Source organism: Anser anser, assembly GCF_964211835.1.
Source record: "Anser anser genome assembly, chromosome: 4".
Classification (NCBI taxonomy): Eukaryota; Metazoa; Chordata; class Aves; order Anseriformes; family Anatidae; genus Anser; species Anser anser.
In genome coordinates, this window is record NC_139724.1 from 38,987,435 (window position 1) to 39,012,851 (window position 25,417).

Consider the following 25,417-nt stretch of genomic DNA (forward strand, 5'->3'; position numbering starts at 1 on the left):
AAAAACAGGAGACAATTTCATCATTTAGAATCATTTCAGGAATCTGAGACAGTGAAAATTGTCCTTGCTTCCAAATTACTGAGAGTTCCTAATATCATATGTTGAATATTCCATTCATTCAGGAACTGCATTTGGCCTTGTGTCTTTGGGTTGTTTTTATTTTACAGTCATGTAATGTCAAGAATTGTAAATCACAATTCTTAAGAAAAAACAAAAATGCTCAATTTAAGTTGAAGCTCAGCTGGTCTCTAAGTATAGGTTGGATGGTATGATTTAATGTCTTGGACAGTTTGCTTTTAGTAGAGAATTCCTAAAGTCTCCTCAAGGATCGAACTACATGTAACTGCTCATTTTAAAGCTTCAGCCAGTTGTGAGATACCTTAATTAAAAGAATGAACAAACTATTTGTTGATCCAACCACTGCAATGTGGCAATGTGGAATCACAAAACTCAAGGGAGTGCTTAGCAAACACGGGCATTTCATTTCTCTTAATTTCCCTTACTCAGTTCACTGTAGTAAACTTACTTTATATAGCGGAGATGCTGAAGTTGGAATATATATATATATATTTTTTTTTTTTCTTTTCCCTGAAGTAACTCATTGAGATTCAGGCTCAAATTTATTTCAGTAGGAAAAGATTGGGGTTTATGTATTTTAGAGTTTAGGTTTCAGCATGAAAAACAGTCTGCTTGTTTTATAGGTAAGTTCCAATTTCAGGCATTTTTTAATGTGGTGAGCAGACAGAAAATTGGAATGAATGAAAAATGAAAAAAAAAGTGCTTATTATTGGATTTATACTCATTTTCAACACTATCTCAACTTTTTGTACAAACATTCTAAAAAGTTTCATCATTTGGAAGAGTTTGTTCTCTTAAGTTTTTTTTTGTTTTGTGAATAAAAGTTGTTGCAATTCTTCTCTCAGAGAATTTTATTTTAAAAAATATGGAAGTAGAAAAATAATTATTCTTAGTACTGACTTTACTACTGAAAACATATTCATGACTTTTACCAACTCAGCATCCAGTTGCATGATTCAGCAAAATGATAACTGAAAGAGAGACTGTCTCACTGTAAATACACCATAGAGCTCACACCAACAGAGCACTATTTTCTGAAATGTCTGTGAATATTTTATAAGCACATTTAGTCTGGCAATTAGAAGATACTATAATAATATTCCTAACCATCAATAAAACCAGGTATAATGCAGTCTTTCAATGGAGTCATTAGGGGAAAAACTCTGCTTACTACTTGTAAGATAAAGTTGATGCGTTATGAAAAGGTTACTTGGTGCATTACCTGAGATAATAAGGTGCTGTTCATTAAGAGATAGAAAGCTCCTGATAATCCTGTATTTTTAAATACACTTGTACTTCTTTGTACTCATTCTTTGAGTATGTTAAATAGCTTCCACAAAGAATGCATTCTGCCTTTTGAATATTGAAGTAGCTGCTGCTGCAAAAGCTTACCATATTCATTTCAGAACAAACAAAGTAACATACCCAGTAACGAACTGCAAATCATGTGCGGTGTTTGGAAAGCCGCGAGTGTTACCGTCATTAAAAAATCGAGCAAATGATCTTCTAGGGTTTGCTCAGCTGCAAGACAACCAGCAAGGTGCTGACACCAGCTCTATAGTTTTACTTTAATGGAGATGTTCCACTCTGCAAAGCATCATTATTGCTTCTATTATATCTCTTCACCTTATACCTACTGTTTAGAATGATTGATTCAGGAAAATTGAACTGTTGCATGAGCAAGATTTTTTTTTCACTTATTACCTCCATATCTGGTCATTCACTGTAATACCTATGCAAAAGAATGTAGAGTTAAGATTGCAGCTTATCTTCAGGATTCAATACTGATCTGGGTTGACATTTTATTCTGAGTGCTCATTCTATTATGCAGAAAATTATTTTGGATCTCATTTCAGAAAGCTGACGTTCAACACATGGGTTCTTGTTTGGGGGACTGCAATAAGCCATTCCAGTTCCTTCAGGTAGAAGGAAAATCCTTGTTTTGCAGGGTAGCCTGGTAAATTATTTTCCATACATTCTATTTTCCTTATTCTCTCTCACATTCACAAGGTCCTGCCACATGGTTCTTGTTCTAATGCTTTCCCTCTGTCCTCCAGCTATGGCATCTAAACACTTTTTTCTGCAACCACAAACTATTCTTCCTTCTTGGATGTCCCTAAGAGACTAAATAGGGTAAAAATAACTAAGTGGGAAAAATAACAAAAGGAATTACCTTTCTATTCATGTTTTTGAAACAGAAGTGCTGAACATTTTTTTGAATTAGATTTTATAACATCCAAACACTGAACGTTTATTTGCTTATGACTAATATATTTACCCTGCTTCTGGAAGGTGTGAAATGTAATAAAATATTAAATAGCTAATGTTATACTTCCTGATAATATTCTAAAACATTTCATATAATAAGTAGAACCACAGAAGATGTTGATTAAAATTTCTCAATCTCTGGGTATTGTTTCAGTAATTTCCTATTTTTTATCATTTCTATCTTAATATGCTTTCATTCTGGGTTATTCATTCATACAGAAACTGACCGTAAAATTAATATAAATAATTTTCTTCCCTCAAGTGTAACTATGACAGTATAAAAACTGTTTAAATCAGCTTTTTATTTTCTTCCTTTTACTGTTAGGACAGAGTTTTTTTTTTTTTTTGGCAAAGGTATGGTTAGGGGACATTTATCACAGATTTAAGAAAAGCTCTAGTGGTATAATGAAATGTATTATCTTTGAAACATCTCTTAAAATGTCTTCTAATTCCCATTTTTTACTTTCTCGATCTTTTAATGAGCATCACTAAGAATACTGAATTTGTATTGCCTCAGATTGTTAAGAAGGTATAACAGATAGCTATGGCTTTCAAAAGCTTCAGTTTTTTATGTTGTCTTTTCTTGTCTGAATTTTGAATTTTGAATTGGGAAATGAAAAGTGCTGGAAAAAATGTATCACTCATAACAATTTATTATTATTATTATTATTATTATTATTATTATTATTATTATTATTAGGGTGGTGGTGGTGTATCAGGCAACATTCTAACTCACTACAAGACCCTCTGTCATCTTTCAGGGCTATCTATATTTCTGTCTTCGAAAAGGATCTTGGTCCAAATAACTTATTAAAAACATGTTTGCATATTTAATTTATTTTGAAATAAAAACACTAAATAATTAATTCAATTCTAAATAATTCTTTGTACAATAGCCCTTAACAGATTAGTAATATAAAATTTCAGACCAGGCAGTTGAGTTGCGTTTATTGTGGCTGTCATAACACATTCCGGAGTGAATGATATACCATGCAAGTTCTCTGTCTTTTGAGCTTGTTGACAGATCATCTACATAGGAACTGGGAAAATAGTGAGACAGAGAATGTTTGCTAGTTGGTTCCACAGGACATCATGCAACAAATGAAAAATATCAAATTCTATTCTACTTTATAGAAACCTGTAAAATATTATCATAGAATACATAACGAGTCAGTGTATTTATCTATACATGAGAAGTGGAGAGAGATGGCAATACTGAAATGGGAATTAGATGTTTCAGAACACCTAATTTAATGTGATATTAAATATTTTTCTAATTTTATATTAAAAAATGATCTCTTCCATTCAAAACTGTACAATTGTAAATGAGAAAACAAAGAAATAAACAAAACCAAAACCAACCAACCAACCAAAAAGCTAAAGCCATTATTCTGATCCTAGTTAACTAAATTGACTTTGCAAGTTCTTTTTTTTTTCAAATTAAAACTCTACTTTTTTTCTCTTGTTGGACTCACAATTTTTTTCACAGCTTATTGTTCTAAATACATGACATTCTGTACTTAGGATGGTGAGACTGACTTTATTCTCTAAGTTGTAAGAACTCATTTCAGCTGTACTGTCATATCTAGACATGGTATTATCTTCAGAACTTCATGAAGATCCTCTTATACTGAAGATCTGGGCTTCCACAAAATTTGCAGTAAAAAAATGTTAAAGAGGGTTTGATACCTGTTTTCAAACATAATGAATTCTTACTGGTGCCAAAATACTATTTTCAGTAAATAGAATTTAAGAATAAAGTTCTTACTTTTGAAGATAAAAAGACACACAAAAGGTTTAGTTTTCATACTGTGCTGATTAATCCTTGCAATGTTGTTTCAATTCTTTTAGATAAAACCCCACAAGATGAAGAAAGATCTTTTTTTTTTTTCTCTGTCAGCATCATGCTCACATGATCTTAATTTTAACTTCAAAATTGCTATGTTACATTTTAAACCTATCTATGCTGCTTACTTTAAACATAATATGTCTTTTTTTTTTTTTTTCCCTCTCTCTCTCAGTAACATTATCCCAGAAAGGCTAACTATAATGATAAGAGAAGGATTGACAGGGAAGAAAGAGTCATTCTGCCAAATGTTGTGTATTAATCGAGGAAAAAGAAAAAGGAGCTTTGCAAGAATCACAAGGAGAGAGAGCTTAAGGAAACATTATATTTCCTTATTTTATTTTTATTTTTACTTTTATTTTTATTTTATTTTATTTTATTTTATTTTATTTTTTATTTTTTTAATTGGTTTGATTTGTAATTGTACTTTCGTTGTAAAAATCATTGAAAGTTGGCAACAGCTACTAGAAAAATGATCTAAGAAAGTAATGTATTCAGACAGAACATGATTTCAGTTTGAGGTTTAAAGATAAAACAAAGTTAAAAGTCATGCAAGTGTATGAATTCAAACCTAAAGAGCTGATGGCAAACAAACCTTTTTAAAGGTTTCTAGTGTTATTTATAATAGCACTGTTCAGCTAATAAATGAATGGTATTTGGTTTCAGAAGTGTATTCCCAATGGATAAACTGGGGCAGAACAGTGAGATGAAGAACCGTGAAGTTAATCCTGACCACAGGAGAGCTAAAATTACTTATGTCAGAAATGATGCTATTGTTCCTTTTACTATGGAGTTAGATCTATATAACTGTTTCCAGTAAAATGTTATTATTTAGAAACTGAGAGTTCTAGCCTTTATGTATTGTCCTCAAAATGTACTTTGAAGTATAATTTGACTTGATTTTAAACTGCTTAGATATTGCAAGGGCTATAATATCCTTTCACTCCTGCTATTTTATGCACACACATATGCACATGCACAGCTAAAGAAACTTAAGTGCTGTTCCAAAGAAGCATTGAGAAGCATAATTAGGCAGAGATAGATAAACGGATGTATTATTTTAAAAGAAAATATAAATAATGTAAATTACAGACTCCTTACAGACATATTATATGTAACATTCACAGTTATGTGAACTGTATATTCTCTATGTGAACTAAGTATAGTACTATATGTAGAGATATATGGGATCTCTACCCAGTGTGGGACTGGAAATCTGAAAAAGGTAAAAAAAAAAAACACCTGAAACTTAAAAGAAAATAATAATAATAAAAAATCTTTGTTAGTCAAAGCTACTCTTCGTTAGTTAGAGACTGATAAAATTTTAAGGATTTTTTAAAAATGAATATTGCATTTATTTTTTTTTATTTCTTCCAATTCTGTACTTTGTGGAGAAAGGTGCTTACAGAATTATTATTATTTTCTTTGTTTTTCACACAATTTGTATGTTTTTAAATTCATACGTATATAGATGAAGAGAAAATCTTGAAGCCTTGAATCCCAAAAGTTTTGAAACCATAACTCTAGAGAGGAGAGCTAAAGATTTGGTTTGGTTTCTTTTCAGTCTAATGTAATTTACTAATTTTGTGTGCTTGTTAGAGAACAGAAATATGTACTAGTTGGCTTCTTCTATTGTCTTTGCCTCAGATTTCTATGTTATTCTGGGAGACAGAACTGAGGTTGAACAGACCAGTTCCATTTTTCTTAATTGTTGAGCTCTCTGTTTCAAATTTAATTTTTTATTTAATTTTTTTTTCCCCACAGTGCAAGGAACACCATTTCTCTTTTCATTGAGTCTTTCTTCTACTGCCTTTTTCTGATTCCTGCATAACTTCTACAGTGTGACACAGCCATGTGATTTCTGCTGCATCATTTTTCTTCTGGTTGCAACAAAGAGAAGAAATATTTACTTGTAAGTGTCTGTATCTATGGGGATACATTTCGGCAGATACTTTTCCTGGTATTAAATAATCAGAGTTGCCTAAACAGAACTGTGATTTGAGAAACTCTTTGCAGTCGGAAGATGGCTTTTCATCCTTCTAAGATATCTTGCCTGCCTATCTGCACCATAAGAGTTGCTTGAATGAACATGTCCATGTTGCACACAATTGGAAAGGAAAATAGTGTTCTAGCTAAGTGTACCCAGCAGGAATTTGTAACTGTAATGTGTTCACTCTCTAGAGTATTTTAAAGGGTTTTCAGATCCTTTACAAAAGGAAAGAATTGGGCTCCAGCTTAAGCAGTTCAAGTTATGTTCAAGTCTACAGAGGTGAAAGTCCTCTGCTAGAGGACTAGTTCTTTAGCTGAAAATGAATGAAAGTAGCTCACACCTTTATGAGATGAATAGGGAAGAAATAATTTACGTAATTTAAACTGAACAGTACAGGTTTTAAAGGACCTCTGGAGGTCATCTGGTCCAACCCTCCAGCTCAGGCAGAGCCAGGTGACAAGGACCATGCCCAGACAGCTCTTGAAGATCTCTGAGGAGTGAGACCAGACTCCACAACCTCTCTGGGCAGCCTGTGCCAGTGCTGTCACCCGCACAGTGAAAAAAATGTTTCCTGTTATTCAGACATGTCCTGTCACTGAGTACTACTGGAACCAGACTGGCTTCATCTTCTCTACACCCTCCCTTCAGATATTTGTACTCATTGATGAGCTCCTCTTCTCCAGGCTAATAGTCCCAGCTCTCTCAGCTTCTCTGAGTTTGTTCTCTGAGAAGCATCTGACTTCTTCCAGCTGTCTATTCCCACATGCCACCACCAGAAGTCAAAAGATCAATTGCATTGTAAAATGAAAACCTAGAAAGTCAGGAGATGCCAGAATTAATATAAAATTTTCTATCACTGGCCATATGCTTTAGTTTGCTACTTTAGGAGATTATAAGCATGTCTCTGATATTGTCATTTTACCACATGAGTGCTGGTTTTATTGCTGAAGGTCTGAGCACCAACTGCTATAGCAGTAACCAGCCTTATGATTCCCTTACTGATTGTTTTGACATGAAGGTACATTTTTGCTGCAGATCATGAACAACAAAAGGAGTACAACAAGTTTTAATCTCAGGAAATGGTTAGAAAACATGTTTCTGTAGCCTGAGGGCATTCCCAGCCACTGCTACTTGCTACCAATAGCGGAGTTCTTAAGGCTTTTCCAGGAAACAGAGTAATCTTTCATAATGGCAAGTAGCAGGCAGCTTACATCAGGTTATTACAGCCTAGGCACCCCATATATTTTGGGATATTATGTAGCGGAGTCAGTTGCAGTTGTTGCAGAATATCCATTGATGTTAAGAGGACATGATTTCAGATCACTGGAAACCTGTATTAAAACTGTCTTATCAGACATCAAATCGGATTTCTAATTTTTATCAATCAAAGCACAACTATCACTCAAAACATAAAAAATAACGTCATTAACATTCATGCCTGTTCATCTTAATGAATACCCAAATGCCTTTGTCTTAAAGCAGTTTAACAGTGGTGTTAGTAAATAATACATGTAACTTTTATTTATGGAGCATACATGGAATGACATAAAAGTACATAGTATTGAATAACTGTCTTGTTACGTATCACGTAACACTTTTCACAGTTTTTGTCTTACAGTAAGCACCCTGGAAAAGCTTAGAATTTTGACAGTAAAAATATCACTGTAGATTATTAACCCAACTTATAGCTAGTAAGTTATTCATGAATTTGAAACTATAAAACAGCATGGGAAGAGTAGTAATGCTTATTTCTTTATATGGAGAAATAAACATTTCTGTGAGAAAGTCTTATCCAAGAAGGACAGGTTCTGTGGTCAATAAAAGCAAAGAAGACTTTTTATTCTGTTATCATTTTGGCCCTAGTTACCCATCGTTCCTCTTATGTTCCTTATTTATTTGTTTGGGCAGGCACATGCTGTGACTGGTTCACAGCTATGCAAATGTTGACTTGCTAGTCAGTACAAGCTTGCAGAAATGAAATGTTAGACCACTTTAGAGCATGGTTTGTCTGCCAAATTACAGTTTCTACATTTAATGAGTATGCATTTGGCTCTCCTACAAGCTAACCTTTTAAAATTCTCCCAGCTGCTGAGGTGTTTTTTTTTTGTTTTGTTTTGTTTTTTTTTTTACTATCCCCTTTCTGAAGGTCAAGAAGGAAATGCACAGTCTTTCCAGGTCACTTTGATTACAGCCTATCTGTGGGACCTGAGAATGCTGAGTAGCTTTAAAGAGGCTTCTTTAGCCTATAACCACCTTTTTCACTTTTGTTGCATTTGAAAGGCTAACCAGCTATTTCATTTAGGACAGCATAAGAAAGAACATCAGAAAATCATGCTCCATAACATCAGGTTGTAGCACACACTTGCTTTTCTTATATTTTTTAATTATCATGCCTATTGTTCATATTTTTTTCTTTTCTTTTGGTGGAATTTTGAAAATGCACATAAATAACAAATGTCATTTTAAAGGAGAATTAGGTCCACATGTTTTAGTGAAGGGAGGCTTTTTCCATTTCTGTCGTATACCTTTCTATTTAACCAGTTTTTGTTCTTATAATTTTATGATTTAGTTGCACAGCTTGCTGATTGAGCCCACCAATACCACTTTTCAAAATCAGTGTTTGTGTATAGTGACTTGTTGGTGAGATTGAGTGTTCTATTAACTAACCAGAGATATAAGTCTTCTCTTTTCAGCCTGCTTTACTGATTTAGCTCAATTTGTTTAATGCTTAGTTTTCATTCTTACAGAGGGATTTATCTTTTAAGCTTTTGACTCTGTTTTTGTTGTTTGTTTTTTAAATAATAATGGGATACTTCAGTAGTTGAATTTTCAGACACTTCACTTTGCTGACAATATTGCATATTTAACTGATAAAGAGGCTATCCTGGGGTATTTGACTGGCGCTATTTTACATGACTTGTTAATTCAGGTGTATATTTAAGCTGAAGACTTTGATATTTCAATCCTGACGTATTTAGGAAAACAATTTATGAATTGAAACTCAAGTATTTCTTGAGTGAAACCTGTTGTATAACAGCTGTGTTATGTGTTAAGATGTTCAGAAAATACAGCATCAGAATATAGACAACATTTTATAAAACTGCATTTAGAAATTAATCTCCCTATATTAAGAAAATTTTAGGAACCATAAGAATAGGAACTAACTGTGAGAAAAGGAAGAGAGTATGTTTACCCTGGGGAGACAGTTACATTTTCATTATATTGAAGCGTCTTTAAAAACTATGGAGAAAATTCTCACAATGACATTGGCCGGCTCTCAACATGTTCAGGTGCATACCATCTGGTCCTGTGGACTCATGCATTTTGCATTACCTCTGATGTTATTTATCCTCGTAGGATGCATCATCCCCAGTACACAATTATTGTGATCTATGGGGATGGATTATTACAATGCTACATCAAGTCTTCTGTTCTGACTAGATTGTAGCACTTTACTAGCACTTCGGTTTTTTAGGAGTACTGTATTTTGTATTAGTTACATGTAGAATCATGTCATGTATTGACATAATTTCTGTTACTAGATTTTATCATATGTGATAGTCTGTTACTGTGCTTGAGTTTGGAATGAAATTTATCAGTGTAGGGTACATATTTTGATTGCTTTCTTCTTTTACTAAGTGGTGTACTAGCAGTAGTTGCAAACTCACTGAAAATGTGAGGCATTATGAGTGTACAGGCTGTGCAGTGGAAATTGGTTTTCAGTTCTTTGTCTTTTCATCATTATTTGTTCAAGCTTCTACCACTCCCAAATAAATCCATATTCTCAAGTAATATTTTAAGATCTATACATTAATTCATTTCTCATACTGGATACACGATTATATATAGATTCATGCACAGCATTTTTAGGTTTGACACCTTCTATTAATCTCTGTTTTGTGATAAACACTCTGAATGGGCCTTCTCTCAGCTGTTACATTCTTAATGCCTAGTGCCATAACTATGAAGGGTGCAGCATTGTAACTGGTATTGAGGTAAACTTGTGGAAAGCTATTTTTATGAAAAGTGCTATCCAAACAGTATAAAGTAGAACTGAATATTGTGTATAGTGTACCAGAGGACATGATGCTCTACTGGGATGTAGAACAAACCATCTAGTGGGACAGAATGGTCATGCCAAACCACATTCAGAGAGACTAGCTGTGGGGACGTTAATTTTTTATAGAGCTTGATTCATAGTTGTTTGGTGTGAAAAATGTTCACCTTATAATTCTTATTTTTAAGAAGTTTGAATATTTTTTTATTTTGCCTCTCTGGAACGCCTTAAGTATTCACAATTCTATCTCTTATTATAATCAAATCTTTCTAAATGTATCTGAAAATTTTCTGAAGAACTCCATAATAAAATTTCTAGTGTCAGTGTGTAAACCACAGGAAATTGCTAGATAAAAGCTCTTGTAAGTGCTAAATATAGTACAAATTATGTTTATGGTGGTGCATGTACTGTTAATGATTACAGGAGCTGTTACAGACTTGCATGAGAATATAACTCTCCATTTTTCTTCTTTAAAATCAGAAAGTTTGCATATATTTTAAATTGCATTTTACTGAAGTATTTTTGAGATTTTCTCCTTATCTGACATAGCTTGCATAATAGTGTGCATTTAGGGATTGTGACAAAGGAGGAATGTGATTCCCTTCATCCTTCTGGTTTGATACCAAATCTGCAGAATGCATATATGAATTATTAATTCAGTAGAGAAGTCTGACTTATTTTGATAGGACATTTCAGAATGTCAGAGAAGGACATAGGGGACAGATACACAACAAGTGACATTTTAACGTATTGTATAAGGATATGCAGAAGTAGAGAAAATAAGTACTAAGATGGTGGTACAGTCACAAGCACATTGCAGATGGGAAATACAATGCTCAACTGGCCTGAAAAATTTGAGTGCACAGTGAATGATAGTATCATCTGGTATCTTGATAGCAAAGATGCAATAATTCAACATCAGCTGCACAGTGCTTACTGATAAAATTTCAAATCAGATACTGTGTGACATTTAAGCATCTACTGACAAGGATTTTCCATTAAGGAATGACGACAAACAGAACAAATCTATAGAAAACTTGCACTGATATAATGGAACAATTCAACACAAGACCTCTATAGTTTTTTTTTTCCCCCCTGTAAAAAACATCTATATTCTATTTTTCCCTTGTGTTTATATTCTTAAATGTCTACATTTTTTTTTTTTCTTCGAATACCATGTTTTCAAAATAAGCCATGAGGTTAAATATGTGAAATACATTGGCATACACCACTTGAACTATAAGGGACCTTATATATCCAGCTTCTTAGAATTATCATTGGGATTGGGAAAAAGGAATTCATGCTGATTTCAGTGCATTTGTGGTTGACTGCAACACTTCTTCAGGTATTACAGATACCCACCTAGATTTTATCGTATGTACTATTGAATAGTATATTCTCTGAGGCACTTGACTATTGAAAGTTGTCTGTCATATTGTCACAGGTGAGAGGAACACAGCTTATGACAGGCATTCTATTGATAAGTAAACAGCCAATGCTGTCACTTGTTTATATCTCAAATAGCAGAAAGACATAATATTGAATAATACGTATTTGTATTCTCAGGAGTGAAATCTATTCTGTCTGTACTTCAGAATTATAAATTTTGAAGCACCATGTTCTCCTTTCAGGCAAATGATTTGTCTAATTCATTTAAACTGAGTTAGAAAAATAACCTTTTTATTAATTATTAAAACTGTCATTGAGTCCAGGCTGGGAAACCAGCAAGGTCTGTGCAAAAGCCATAAGTGACGTGAGGCTGGGAATCAGGACAGAATGAAAGGGACATCTGAAAAAGGGAAAATGGAAAGAATTGGAAGAGAGAGGAAATGGCAGACCCAGTAATTTCATTCATATAAATGCATCTACTTTATAGGTACATTCAAGTCTGATCGTTTTCACTAAAATTACTTCTTAACCCTGCAGCTTTAGGGGATGTATTAAAAAAAAAAAAAGTGTAGATACACTGCAGATATCTCTCCGTTAGATAATTCTTTGTCAGGGAGCTATAAAGTTATCTTCCACCTATGCTTACAGGTAAATATCTATGTGAAAAGTAACCCATATGCAAATTTTATGTACTTCAGCTGTGCTGCAGATATTACTGGATACAAGTGCTGGTTTTTTTTTGTTGTTGTTTTTTGTTTGTTTGTTTATTTTAACATTGTGAGAAGAAGGAATAGAAAACAGAACCAGCTCGCAAAAATAAGTATTTTTTTTTTTTACCACTGGATTTTGAGATTTTTCTATTTTATTTAAACATTACAGAATTCAGAGAGTAGAAAGCAGAAAGGGGTAGAAGGGAAAAGCTGGTATATATTTGGCTTTTATAAATTTGTTAAAGGTTTCATCACAAAGAAAAATCCTACTGGTGAGTTAGTTTGTTAAAGTTGTGCTGCAGTACTAAACATAATGTTTTTATCAGTCCGTTGCTTCATTTTTTATTTATTTATTTATTTATTTATTTTTTGCTTGGGTGCATGGTTGTTCCTGAGGCTTATCTGCTTTTTATCTCATCGCTGATAGAACTGTCAATGCTGATCAAGTTTCCTAAAGCCACATGAAAATTGACTTGTTCTCAGCTTCACTGCTATTGTTTTTCAATACTCCTCTGTTGTGTCTCTGCTCAGTTACGCGTGCTTTGTCTTCGTGGCAGTTATTGTAAATCCAAGCTCAGTACACAGAACTGGTAAGGCAGCAGAGAGTATCATCATTCAGTCAAGCTTATCTAGCAAGTTGAGAGCCCATTTGCGTAAGCCGTGGCACTTAACTCCCTGTCAGCCAATGTCACGGCCCCCAGCTCCTCTCCTCTCCTTATGTCCAGTTTCAGAGCATGACTGAAAGTGACGCAGATTCTATGTCTCTTTGTGTTCCACCAAACCCTGAACCAGCTGCTTGATTTTTCCAGCAATGTGGTGGTGTGGAAGGATTCTTCCTGTGTAGTTTTTATAATTGCAACTGGTATATATCCCAGGCCTCCTCCCCTGCATCTCTCCCTGTATGTAAGATATCATTAAGTATTCTCCCATGTCCTATTCAGGTTCTCAGCCTGCTCCTTTGCCATGGAATCCAAACACCTAAGCCACTTAGTGCTATAATACCTTCAAATGGAGTCTATTTTTTTTTTTTCTGCTAATGTTCATGTAGCAACAGAAATTCCTACACTCCAAGGAAATTAACTGTGACATACATGTGTGTGTGTTGGGGGGGCGGGTATCAGATAGAATGAGAAGTAACAAGTGAAATGCATTTGGAACTTTTCCATTATGTGTAAAATGACAATGATTTTTTTTTCCTGTGCTTGTAAGAATTCTCTTATGCATCTCTGTGAATGTTTCAAATGCAAAAATCTTTTACGCGAAGAAAATGAGAAGCACTGTTGGAAGAGATTCTTTTGCTATGGGCTGTGAAGTAAAACAGCATTACATGCTGTATGTATATTTAGTATTAAAATGAATTTGAACATCCCCCTTAAAGCCTTTTTTCCTCACAATTTTTTCATTAAAACCCAATTCTTGTTATTAAGCACATTATTACATAATTAAAATTAAATAAGTCTTGGGGGAAAGTAATAATTTGATGAAAAAGTGCCCTTGATTATATTTCTTTTTCTTTTCTTTAAATGGGTTGGCTCAAAAGAGAGATTCAGTCTGAGAAATACCATTATAAGTTAAGCATGTTTTCATTATCTTACTTTTCTAATTTATATACTCAGAAGGACCACATGGATATAGTAATTTGAAAAATCTTTAAATTATTAAAGAAACCATTTGCCCAAAGCTTGTATGCCTTCATATAACCACAGTGTGTTGTCATGTAATATTCAAAGAATAGATTATAGCAATTGGTCTTTGGCTTGCTAACTTTGCCTTCATTGATGGTTGTATTGGCTTTTAAAAGAATAGCAGACATTAAGATTTAATTAACATTTTAAAAAATGTCTTCAAATATCACATAGTGTTAGAAAAGCAGGTACACTGGACTTCTAAGCATTTTTCTTTACTACAGAGCTCTAAAATGTACTTGGGGCAGGGGGGAGGATGACCGCACACACACAACCAAAAAACAAATGAATATAGACTGCCTACTTTACCTGACTGAAAAACCTTTCCTATCTTGATTAAATGGTTATGTAGAGAGAAATAAAAACACTCAAAGTAGCTCAAATGAGCAAGGTACTACAGAGAGATGCTATAGTATCACATTAGTCATTGAGAGTAATCAGTGATCACAGGAGAACAATGTTTTACCCTTTGCATTTACGGCTTTGGTTGGCAAACTCTTTGTGTTCAAAGAAAATATTGGTATATAGTACCATAAAAAGCTTAATTCAGAACATGGGTTCTGCTGTAGAAACCACAAAAAATCTTGGTCTTTTTCCTAAACTGTAAGATCTTCATGATATATTTTTCTGGAGTTCACACAATTGGGAGCTCAAAACCAACTGCTTTTTCTGCTCTGCACAGTTCTTTCAGTAGCAGGTATGTGGGGTGCAGAATCATCTGCGATGTTTACTGTTCCCGATGTTAAATATGGTCATAGAATAACAAAACCCTTTCTGACCACTTATGATAACTAGTTGACAATCAAGTCTGTACATACAGTTTTGTAGCATTTTGGGGAATGATACTGTTACATGTGTGAGGCTATGCCATTCACAGATAGAAAATTTTAGGAAAAAAATATGCCTATTATGAAGGCAAAGTATCTTTTCTGGGAGACTCTAATGCAATGTAATCCTTTCCTCCTATTTGGCAAGGGAAAATTAATTCAAAATGGATAAAAACAGAATGGTTCATAGACAAGTTGACCAACCTGAAGGGTTGCATTAAAAATCAGTCATACTTTATGTACTACCCACCAGTGCTAAGACTCAGATTAGAGCCTAGTGATACTTTTTGCCATTTCAGTATGCCCAGAAATCTTACAGAAGTTTTAGTCTTCCTTATTTCTCTATATGCAAGCACAGGCCAGGGTATAACCTAGCCTTCTGCAAATGGAAAACACTTTAAAGATTTAAAATAAACAAGCAAACAAACCTATGAAAGTTATTTTAAGTTATGTAGGTTAAATATTTACAAACGGGAATATAACCTGAAATTTATTATTCTGTTCTGATTTTGACTAGGGTCACAAACTGACAATTGAATTATATTTAGAGCAAAGCCTTGGTACTTCTTATGTTAACTTACTTTCTGTTTTTCTTGGCCTTCTTTAATTGCATGCTATTTAGAAGGAAATGAAATTATAAAAAAAAAATGAAATTATAAAAAAAAAAAATCCAAATGGTGGATGTGAGTCCTCAATTGTTCTTATTTGTGTCATTTCACAAGACAGTAATTATTTTTTGAAGGTACAGCCAATATTGTGGTATCTTGTTCCCTATCTCTGTGATAACCATACAAAGATTAGATACCGTTTTACGTACTATCTTGGTGAAAAAATAAACACCATTAAAAAAAATCCAAATACAGTGAAACACTTTTCTAAATTACTTTATTCTTGGTAGTAATCTTTTGAACTGTAAAGTAAAATAAGATGATGGGGCAAAATTTTGATTTAAATTACAACTCAAAAAATGTAATATTTAACACACTTTTTGTGTATTCAAAAAACAAAAGGCATACGTTGTAACTTTATAAAGCAAACTTGCTGCTTATTATAAAATAAACACCAAATATAGCTTGCTTTAAGCTTAATGAATGTTCTTTAATACTTCAAAATATGTGTAGTCAGTTTGTATCATAAGGAACGGGCCATTAATTTTTAGAATTAGTCTTTATTCTGAAAAGCAGGCTGTGGTGTGGCATTTTAGTATAAAATTCAACTGCTGTGAGAGCTGAAAATGTTGAGTTCTTCAAACCAGAGACTTCTAAAAGAGAATTTCTGAACAAGTGCTGTTGGCTCCCTCCAATGGTAGGAGGTTACTATTGCTGGGGTCATGATTTTTCTAGAGGAAAAAGCTATTAAACATGGAAAAAGCTGTCCTAAAGTAACAATAATGTTATAATTCTGGGAAATGCATCATCAGTTTCTTTGCAATATACTACTTTTTCACTGTTTGTTAAACAAACAAACAAACAAAAACATTGTGGGATTTATTATTTGTCCAGTAAAAATGTCATGAATGGGGAATTCTCTCTTTTTTTTTCTTTTTTTTTTTTTATTGTACATTATATCTGTTTGGTTATGCAGAGAAATACATTGATGGAAAAAGTCTGAAGTCTATCAGAGATGAAGAATTTACAGAATATTTAGTTGATAGATCAAAATTGTAGTACTGATCTACTGTGGAATAGACACAGGGATAAGATTTTTTTTCTTTTATCACTTAAGATAGGACAGATACCTGCCACCTGTGTAAAGAAAAATTTGAAAAGCAAATTATTAGATCACTTTTTCAAAAACCAAGTGTGATCTGTAAACAAATTCAAGTGTTCTTTGTCACTGTTAAGACCAATTTTGCCATGTATTTCACACTAGACAATACTGAGGATTTTCCTCATCTCTAAATGTCATCTGTTGTCAAAGACTGAGAATAACAAACAAATTTCCAGAGACGTATACCAAGTTGGGATATTTTATATTAACCACTCAACAACTAGATAGTTACAAAAAATCCTTGCAACTAGAAACTACTATCTAATGTTTCAATAGGACAGGGACTGTGATAACATCTGATTAAACATATCAATCTTCTTGTTCTCTTCAAGCTACTAGGTATTATTATCTTCATACTCAAGGTCTTCCTGAAAGAACTTCATGGCATCATCAAAATTTATGCCATATGTTTCAGAATAAATGTATTTGTTTAAAAAGAAAAATGTGATGATTTATCCTTTTGCTCTTAATGGATCTGAAATAGTTGATATCAAAATGTTGGGTCTACATTTCTCTTACATTTATAGAGTAGTTTCCTAGATTTCAATTCCATCTCTGCTTCCAGTTTCACTAATGTCTCATACAGCACCTCATAGCTGCCTTCTGTTTTAGGGTTTCCATAAAAGTAATAAGTAAGGTTACTTTCTTTTGCTGTCAAATTGTAATTCAAGATGCTTTACAGTTATTGCGACTCCATTATTAAAAATAAGTACATCCCACCTGATTTCCTCCCAGCAGGCCAGCTGAGGGTCAATACAGATATTGGCCTCTTTGCCTTGCAAACCTTTGAGCAAGGATTTTTGACAGAGTTGTATATGCTCACAGAATATATCACAATGAAAATAAATGATTTCACATGTATAGCAACTGATGATTTTTATTGTACAACACTTTTTGGGTTCTTCTGACAATATCTTTGCCAGAACAGCCACTTTAAGTGGGACAGAATTGCTTAAATATTGTGTAATGTGAACACTCCTGGGTGGCTGAAAAATCCTGCTACAATCTAAAAGCGGTGATGTGGATGACTTTTTGACGCTGCTGCAAATGCTATGTGTAACATTAAACATCAGTCTCTACCTAGAATTAAGAATTCTTGGTTTTGTTATTTTCAATTTCATGAATTTATACAAGATGAACATAAGCCTTTCCTTTTTTATATGCTCAGTTTCTTAATTTTTAATTTCTTCATTTTTCATTATGGTATGAGCAAATTTCTTATTGATTATTCTACTGGGTAACCTACTTACAGTTGTAAGTTGTTATAAGAGGTGTATATGTTAGAGGCAGAGTTTTCCAGCTAACAATAAATGACATAAATTTGTGAACTCATTAACACTGTATTAATAGCATGAATCTTTTCTTTTGCAAACATGAGGTTGCTTGTTAATAGAAATTGCTAAAATCATTCTCTATCACTGAAATTGTGGAGCCACCTGGTAGGCTTGGAAAATTAGAATGATTTTCTGAATAGGTGTTGTGTTTCTTAAGCTATACAATTCAAAGATGAGATACATCTAGGTTAAATTCTGCCCTTCTCCCAGCATCCTTGGAGAAGTGTGATCAGGCATTAAAGACATTGAAAATCAAGTCTACCAAAATGTACTCCAAATTATGTTTTAAAAGATGAAACGAATAGAGTGCTTTCTATTGAAATTTGAGCCTGAAAAGTGAAAAGCTTCAAACATCATATTCTGTATGTTCTAAAGGCATGCTTACAGAGAACTAAATTTTATAGGAAATAGTGTTTTAAGAAATGTGTACAGGTTATCTTAATATTTTAAACAACAAAAATCTGTGGAATACTTATACATAGTACAAGTAAGACAAGTAGAATGCATGTTTGTGAAATTTAAACATGCTTTTTGTGGCTTGCACTTTTGCCTAAAAAATAGCCAACACACTTGTGAGAAGCAAATGTCAGGGCTTAAGTTTTGTGCAGAATTCATGAGGAATAACTGTCTTAGATTAGAAAGAGGCTTAGAAGACATTGGAGTCTTATGAATTATTATTTTTTTCTCTTTTGAAAGTGGGGAAATGACAGTTTCAAAGATTGAAGATTGGGAGACTTGGTCAGTATGGAGGAAATGTAGTTCTCAGGGTAAAACAAAATCAACTGTGATTGCCTACTGGAAAAAATAAAAAAAAAAAAAAAGAGAGAGGTGGAAGGGAGAGAGCTTGTGAAAGAGTGAGCTGTTGTAGGGTTGTCAGATGAATTGGATTTCTTCAGCTGAAACACATATGCTTTATTGAATGTAGTTGGCATTACTGAAGTGTATTCATAGTAGGACCAAATGCTTTGCCACAGAGATATCTGCTGTGACAACTGTGGTACATCAGCTCTTTTCAGCAACATTTAATACTATATTTTGAGGTTTTAGGTATTTATGAAGGCATTAAAAGCAAGATTTTGTTAGTATATTTTTATAGCCATTTTTCTATTTGGAAGTTTCAAAATAAAATGATAGGCCAGCTCTGGGTTTCTTCTGTGACAATTGTCATTTAACACCTATTTTTATTGCCTACTGTTCACCAGCAGTGGGAACCATGTGACTAACGCTCAGAGTAAATAATTGCTACATGTCAGAAAACTACAGCTATTGAGAGATGTGTCTTTCTCTTCTCTGCAAACTGTTATAGTGCCCTTCTTTTGTCTCTGAGTACCAAAGAGAAATCAAAAGAAAACAGGCACATAGTTTACCACAAGAATTCAGTCACCTGCACATTGGTTAGCATCGAGCAGAACTGAGGGCCAAGCAGCAATCTAGGGTGGACAAGACACTCGAAGAACTAGTATTACTTTCACAAGAATTCATTATTTAGAAGTCTATTAAAATTTCTTAAACCACAATATAAGAGTGGGCTCATCTAAGTTTTCCATCTCCTTGTAATGTTTTTGGTAGCCTACATGAAAAATAATAAAATTAAATGCCACCTTTCTTTCCTATATTTGTAGAAGCTGAATCTGCAACATTTTTTTCTTTTCTGGTCTCTGTTATTCTTTGAATTTGGCTGCCTTAGCAACTACCTCTTTTGCCAAGTTACTTGTGTCAGTAATGTGGAGTGGTTACTGAGGGCCACAATGCCTGAAAAAGGTCTTGAGAATCAATCAGAAACGTCCATGAGTAGTTGCAGGTGTTCTTTCCGTCTGTCTTTCTGTCTGTCTGATCTGTCCACAGAGTTGATTAATTTCTGAATGTAAAACTGGTGTGAGGTATTGAGAGGACTTTGTTATGGATTAATATCCTGTATTATGGATACAAACATCAACACAGAGTCAATCAGTAAAGACATATTCAATAGCCAGAATGCAGGCTTCTAGACAAGAGAAGAGAGCACAGGTGGAGGTAGAAGGCACTTGTGATATATCCAGAAACTGCACCTACACTGAAATTATAGGAAACACCTTATAGTTAGCAAAATCATAAAGAGGAACTCCCCCCCAAATTGTAAACCATGAAAGGAAAGCAATTAATACTCAGGTGTGGCCAGTGTTAGAGTATAAAATTGCATTTCTGGCAGCTGAGGTTAGCAGCCATGCTTGCACATCACCAAATTCAACTATTTCTAGCTGATTGTTAAGGCTATGATTATATGAACTAAGGAAAAAAATAAAATGTTCCTATTTGTGCAATACTGGTATTAGCTCATGCTCTAATAAGTCTCTCTCTCTCTTTGGCTTCTATAAATTACTAGGAGAGCTAAATTCTCATGACAGCACTGTCAGTCAGATGTGGTGCCAGCAGACCTTTCTCATGCAGTTCTTCAGCCTCACCTTCAAGATGCAATTCCTGCAGAGTTGTCAGTGAACTAAAACACGATATGCAGAGACCTCTAGAGACTGGAAAGCTAAACTACACCTAATGACATGCAGATATAGTTCAGTGGTGTGTAGTAATGAGATCACCTGGGGAGCTGTAAAGCAGACTATAAAGAGAACGAGGTAACATTCAGACTGTTTTAATCTGTGTGGTAAAAGTCGTGTTCTTGAGAGTGATGGAGTTTATCTTATTTCCTTCAAAGGTGGTTAATGAAGGTAAAACACACTTTCCTTTTATGATATAAAAAGGAAGGGGAAAAAATCCTAAATACAGATGCTTATTTTATACGATGCTAAATTACAGAATCTTTAAAATAGCTGTGACTTCAATTACTCTGCTGCAAGCTCCTGAAATTTGGAATTCATTTGCAGACTCATTGAAATATAAGACTGCGTTTGTTTTTCATTTGCCTGAAGTCTGTTTAGAGGCTGCATCTCTTAACATTGTCTGAGAGAAGCCACAAGGTTCCAGTTGAGTTCAGAGCTAATTACAACTCTGAAAGAGACCTTTGCAGGATTGTCATTAGCCATGCTTATAATTCAGACCAAGGTGTTACCTCATTTATTTTCCTAGTGAGCAGCTCTTGATATGTTTGACCATGGAAAAATGTGCTCACCTTGAAGTACACTGAAGCTTGCAACTATAGTTACAGTTTAACCCCTGTGTTGCTGCTTCAGTATCCTGTAGTGCTATTCAATTCCTTCAAAATTTCAGCTGTATGCTGCATAGAATTCATTGCTTCAGTGGGTAGCTTTTCTTATGGCTCTCCGAGCACAGAGAATTTGACTTAGAGAATAACTTTGGCAATGATCTTGGGCATAGCCATCTTTCACAGTATTGGGACAGTGCAATCGCTCCCCCCCCTTAGGCCTTGATTGTAGATATATCACTAACACCAAATATTGGGCATTTCAGAGCTCTCTGATTCTCTAGAGAAAGGGCAAAGAGAAAGTTCTGGTTAGCCCCCCCCCCCCCCCCCCAACCCCCGTTGATGCTAAAGGACCATCATACAGATTCAGAGATCCTAATTATTTCAACACCAAATGTTGCTGCATTCAGTTTTTAGAGTCCTTGCCAATAAATAGAATTGACTCACCCAGATCAACACTTCTCTGCAAAATAAGCAGAAACATGGCCTTTTAGGTCTAAAATAGTTGATAAGCTCATGTTATGCTAACATTACTTCATGGACCTATACTTGTTCAAAGCAAATTTGATTGCATGGAAAACTGGTGACTGTGTCAAAGCAAAGTAATGTAAGCTTCAATTCCAACTCAGGAAATAGGTTTCTTTTTGGGATCTGCAGTGGTTTTTGTACCACAGCTACTTTTTTTTTTTTTTTTTTTTTTTGCCAGCTATCACTCAGGTCTAAAGATTGAGTATTAATATCTTTGATTGCATCATACCTAAAAAGACATTTTACACGTTTAGTCTGTTCGATATTTTGTCTTTTGGGCTAGTACATTGGCTTTTAAGCCAAAGATTCTACATTCACTTAAGATGTCAATGTGAATGTCTAATGAAAGTCCAAGAGAGCCAGGATAATTAAGGGTCTTGCTCTTAAAAATGAATAACAAAGGCAGAACTTCTCTTTTTGATGTTTAGCACTCTGTGAAATAGACTGTATTTCTAGACAAAAAGAGAAAGAAGAAATAAGAAGCAGGGCTATTAATCTGTCCTCAAATTACCCCTATGAACAGCATTTCTGAAACTTCTCTCAAGGAAACCTATCTAGAGAATGAACTTGCCAAATAAACCTTGAAGATAAAATGCAATGTGTGGGAGGGAAACTAATCTGCTAGACCATGTCTAAAATAGTTTGTTAGAGTTCAGAGGACCTTTTTCTCCCAGAAGATTTAGGCCCTACTGAGGGCAGGCTGGAAGTACTTAGTGGAGGTGGTCTGCCTTGAGATGTGTGTGTATAGGCACTACAAATGTAGAGGTAATTTTCATAGGCTTTCAAAATGCATTTTGAGAATTTGTGTGTGTACTGACTCCCAAACTTTCAGGGTCACTTCTCTGAGCACATTCATTTCATGCTACCAGCCTTCATGAACAGAAACAGTGTCCTTCAGGAGAGAAACTAGCGCATTTAATATGTGCTTGTAGGGACTAATCGTAAGGGCTTCAGCTTTGCTTTGAGTTTCCAACTAGAGGTACTGAAAAATGCGCTCATTATCTCGCATGTTTTAATCCAAACATTGATCTAATAGTTGGTGTGTCACTTCATGTCAGTTCTTGTGTTCATTTACAGTTTCATGTGTAATGAACTTTAATTAGATGCACTGGGGCTTGAATGACTATTTTTAAAAGTCAAATCACATGACCCTATGTTTTTTACTTATAAAGTTAACAAAAGATGCATTTGTGAGAGTAAAAGGAATAGATTTCTGCTCCCCCAGGTCCCAAACCCCTCTCAAACTTTTTTTTTTTTAATCTTCATTTCTGTAAGTTAAAAACAGACAAGAGTTCTAACCTCAAAATAGGAAAAGAAGATATGTGCTGCACTGATAGTTTTATATCCTGAAGTGAGCTCTTATGAAATATGAAAGACTAGGGCATAAGGATAAAAAAAAAAAAAAATCTAATAACTCTAAAGTATGGTTATTAAATGTTTTTTTTCAAATCAACGAATTTGTAGTTGTGGATATTTTTGTTTTGTTTGATTGGATTCTTCAGAGTTAGTTAATGCCAATAACAGATGCCAAGACAAAATAAAACAGATGAGATTTTTGTGGGGTTTTGTCTTCTTTCTAAGTTAAAACAACAACAAAAAAATAGTTATAATGTTAGATAAAAATATGAATACTCATCATTCTGAAGAAAAAACCCACAGTATTTAAATGAAAGAATCCAATGAATTTTTGACAGATCAAGTTCAGGATCAATTACACTCTATATCAACCCTTTACTTTAATTCAATTGGAGATATCCTGCTGGGTGCTGCGAACATCTCATCTGGCAGATGAATGTCCCAAATAGATTAAAAAAAAAATAAAAATGCTACCAATAACAAAGAGGAAAAAAGAAACGTAAAAGAGCTCTCCTGTCCTATTTTCTCCAGGTTTTCAGGTCACTGTTTTAAAGTATGTTAAGGTAATATCCTTTTTTTTTTTTTTTCTTCCTTCTTGAAATTACAGTATTGAAGTTAAAAGTCCTGGCTGCACTTTGCAAAGAGACTCAATTATCTACTACACTTCTGATTTTCTATCAAGAAAGTCCTGTGTAGGTTGGGAAGAACTGAGTAGCAATCTTACTTCATTGTTTACTCATGATCTGATGTGGTTGTTTGACTAATATCCAGGTTGTAAGCTGGATAGTTCCAGCTAGAATAGTTCCCAATGACTATTCTCCGTAAGTTTCTACTGCTTGTATTTTTTTTTTTTTTAGTCCAAAGTCTTCTATGTAAAGGCAAATATTTCTACTACCACTACTGTCAGCCATCGGTGTCTCTCCAGTGAGGCCACAGCATTCTTGTTTGCCACCATGTCAACTTTGCTATGTATCTTACAATGTATTGCACAGGTTTAACCTAATTTAGAATTCAACTAAAAAGTCTTATTTTATTGAAGTAAGGATGTAAAAACTTACACTATCTCTATGCAGCAGGAAATTGTTCAGTAAAAAAGCTGTAGATAAAGAGAAAATACTATTTGAGGTTTTATAGATTAATACCTAAAATACATAAGTCCATTCGCATTTGGAACTTCACCATAACAAAATTGACTGACTAGCTATACTGGTTGTCCAGTATTTGAGAACGATGAATTTCAGTGAATTAACTAAGGATAACCGCTGCTGTTTTTCAGGAATTCTTTTTGAGAGCTGCTGAAAATAAATCAAAACAAAGGTCATTCAACTTGGTATGTTTAATAAAGGAACAGAATTAAAATAAACAGTTCTTAATGCATCCAAAATAAGGTATGCTTGACTAGAATTATGGTGATATAATCAAAGTCTAACATCACCGTAGTAATGCAGTGAGAGGATTGTGTCCCTAGTTCTGGCTTTATAGCTAAATGTCAAGTCAGTAGAATCATAAGTTTATTCAACTTATGCAAACTTACTAATATCTATGTCCAATGTCAAAAGCATACCTCAAATGAGATATGGTTTATTTTAATAAATTAAAAACAAATAAAGTTTTAAAATCCTCTATAAACTCATAGAAGCCAAACTGTTTTCAAGCTGTACAAAAGCATCTTATTTGATTTAGCTGTGTTTGTATTTTGAAACATTTTAATTTGTCAAATAAAAGATTTGCTGCATATACCAATGTGAAAATTTACCTTTCACAATCCAGAACCCCACAATTTGAAATTTTAGTTTGCTATTATCTTTTTTTTTTTTTTCATTTGTTTGGGAATTGAATTTCCCGTTATTTGGTAGTCCACGCTAGGGTCAAACAAATGATTTTAGTAGGTTCTCACAAACATGGATGTATTGACCATAAAGTTTTCACCTATTCAGTCTGTTGGTATCTCTGGGATGAATAACATAACTGCTGAGCTAGGATAGAATATGTTCTTCTGTGTCCTGAGTATATTCATATTAAGCAGACTAACCATAGATCCAGGAGACTCAGGGAAAATCTTTCTGTTTTTACATTATCACAGTAGTATCATGTTGGTGATTATGAACTAGTTTTCTATACATCTATTTCTATAAATCTGTTATGTCTGTAAAGCTCCGGAGGAGAAAAATAAAAATCTCCCATGTCTCAAGTAACCATTATGCAATATTTACTTTTAACATCTCTAAGAAGCCACAGTTCTGGAATTGAGAAACTGCTTAAAAATGAAGTTGTATGTAGCAAAAAGCCATCTTTTCAAACAAGAAATGCTTTGTTGAAATATTTCTGACTTGAACAAGCTTTATTGCTCTTGTAACGTATTTTAGATACAGATTCATTGATTTTCATTTCAGAAGGTCTTAAGATTTTGAAATGAAAATAGTTAAATACTTGCAGTAAAATT

At 33.9% G+C, this 25,417-nt stretch overlaps 1 protein-coding gene across 12 annotated transcripts in view; it reads left to right on the forward strand.

Annotated features, from left to right (window-relative positions):
* The window catches only part of LOC310898586 (uncharacterized protein), a 301,122-nt gene that overhangs the window by 60,529 nt on the left and 215,176 nt on the right, over positions 1–25,417 (forward strand). For 11 of the 12 annotated variants that reach the window (XR_014583460.1, XR_014583461.1, XR_014583462.1 and 8 more), the window contains exon 5: positions 5,957–6,104. The gene's annotated coding sequence lies outside the window, so the exon portion shown is untranslated. Of the gene's footprint in view, positions 1–5,956; positions 6,105–6,124; positions 8,531–25,417 lie in introns of those variants that run through there. The other variant, XR_014583474.1, reaches the window with a different exon arrangement.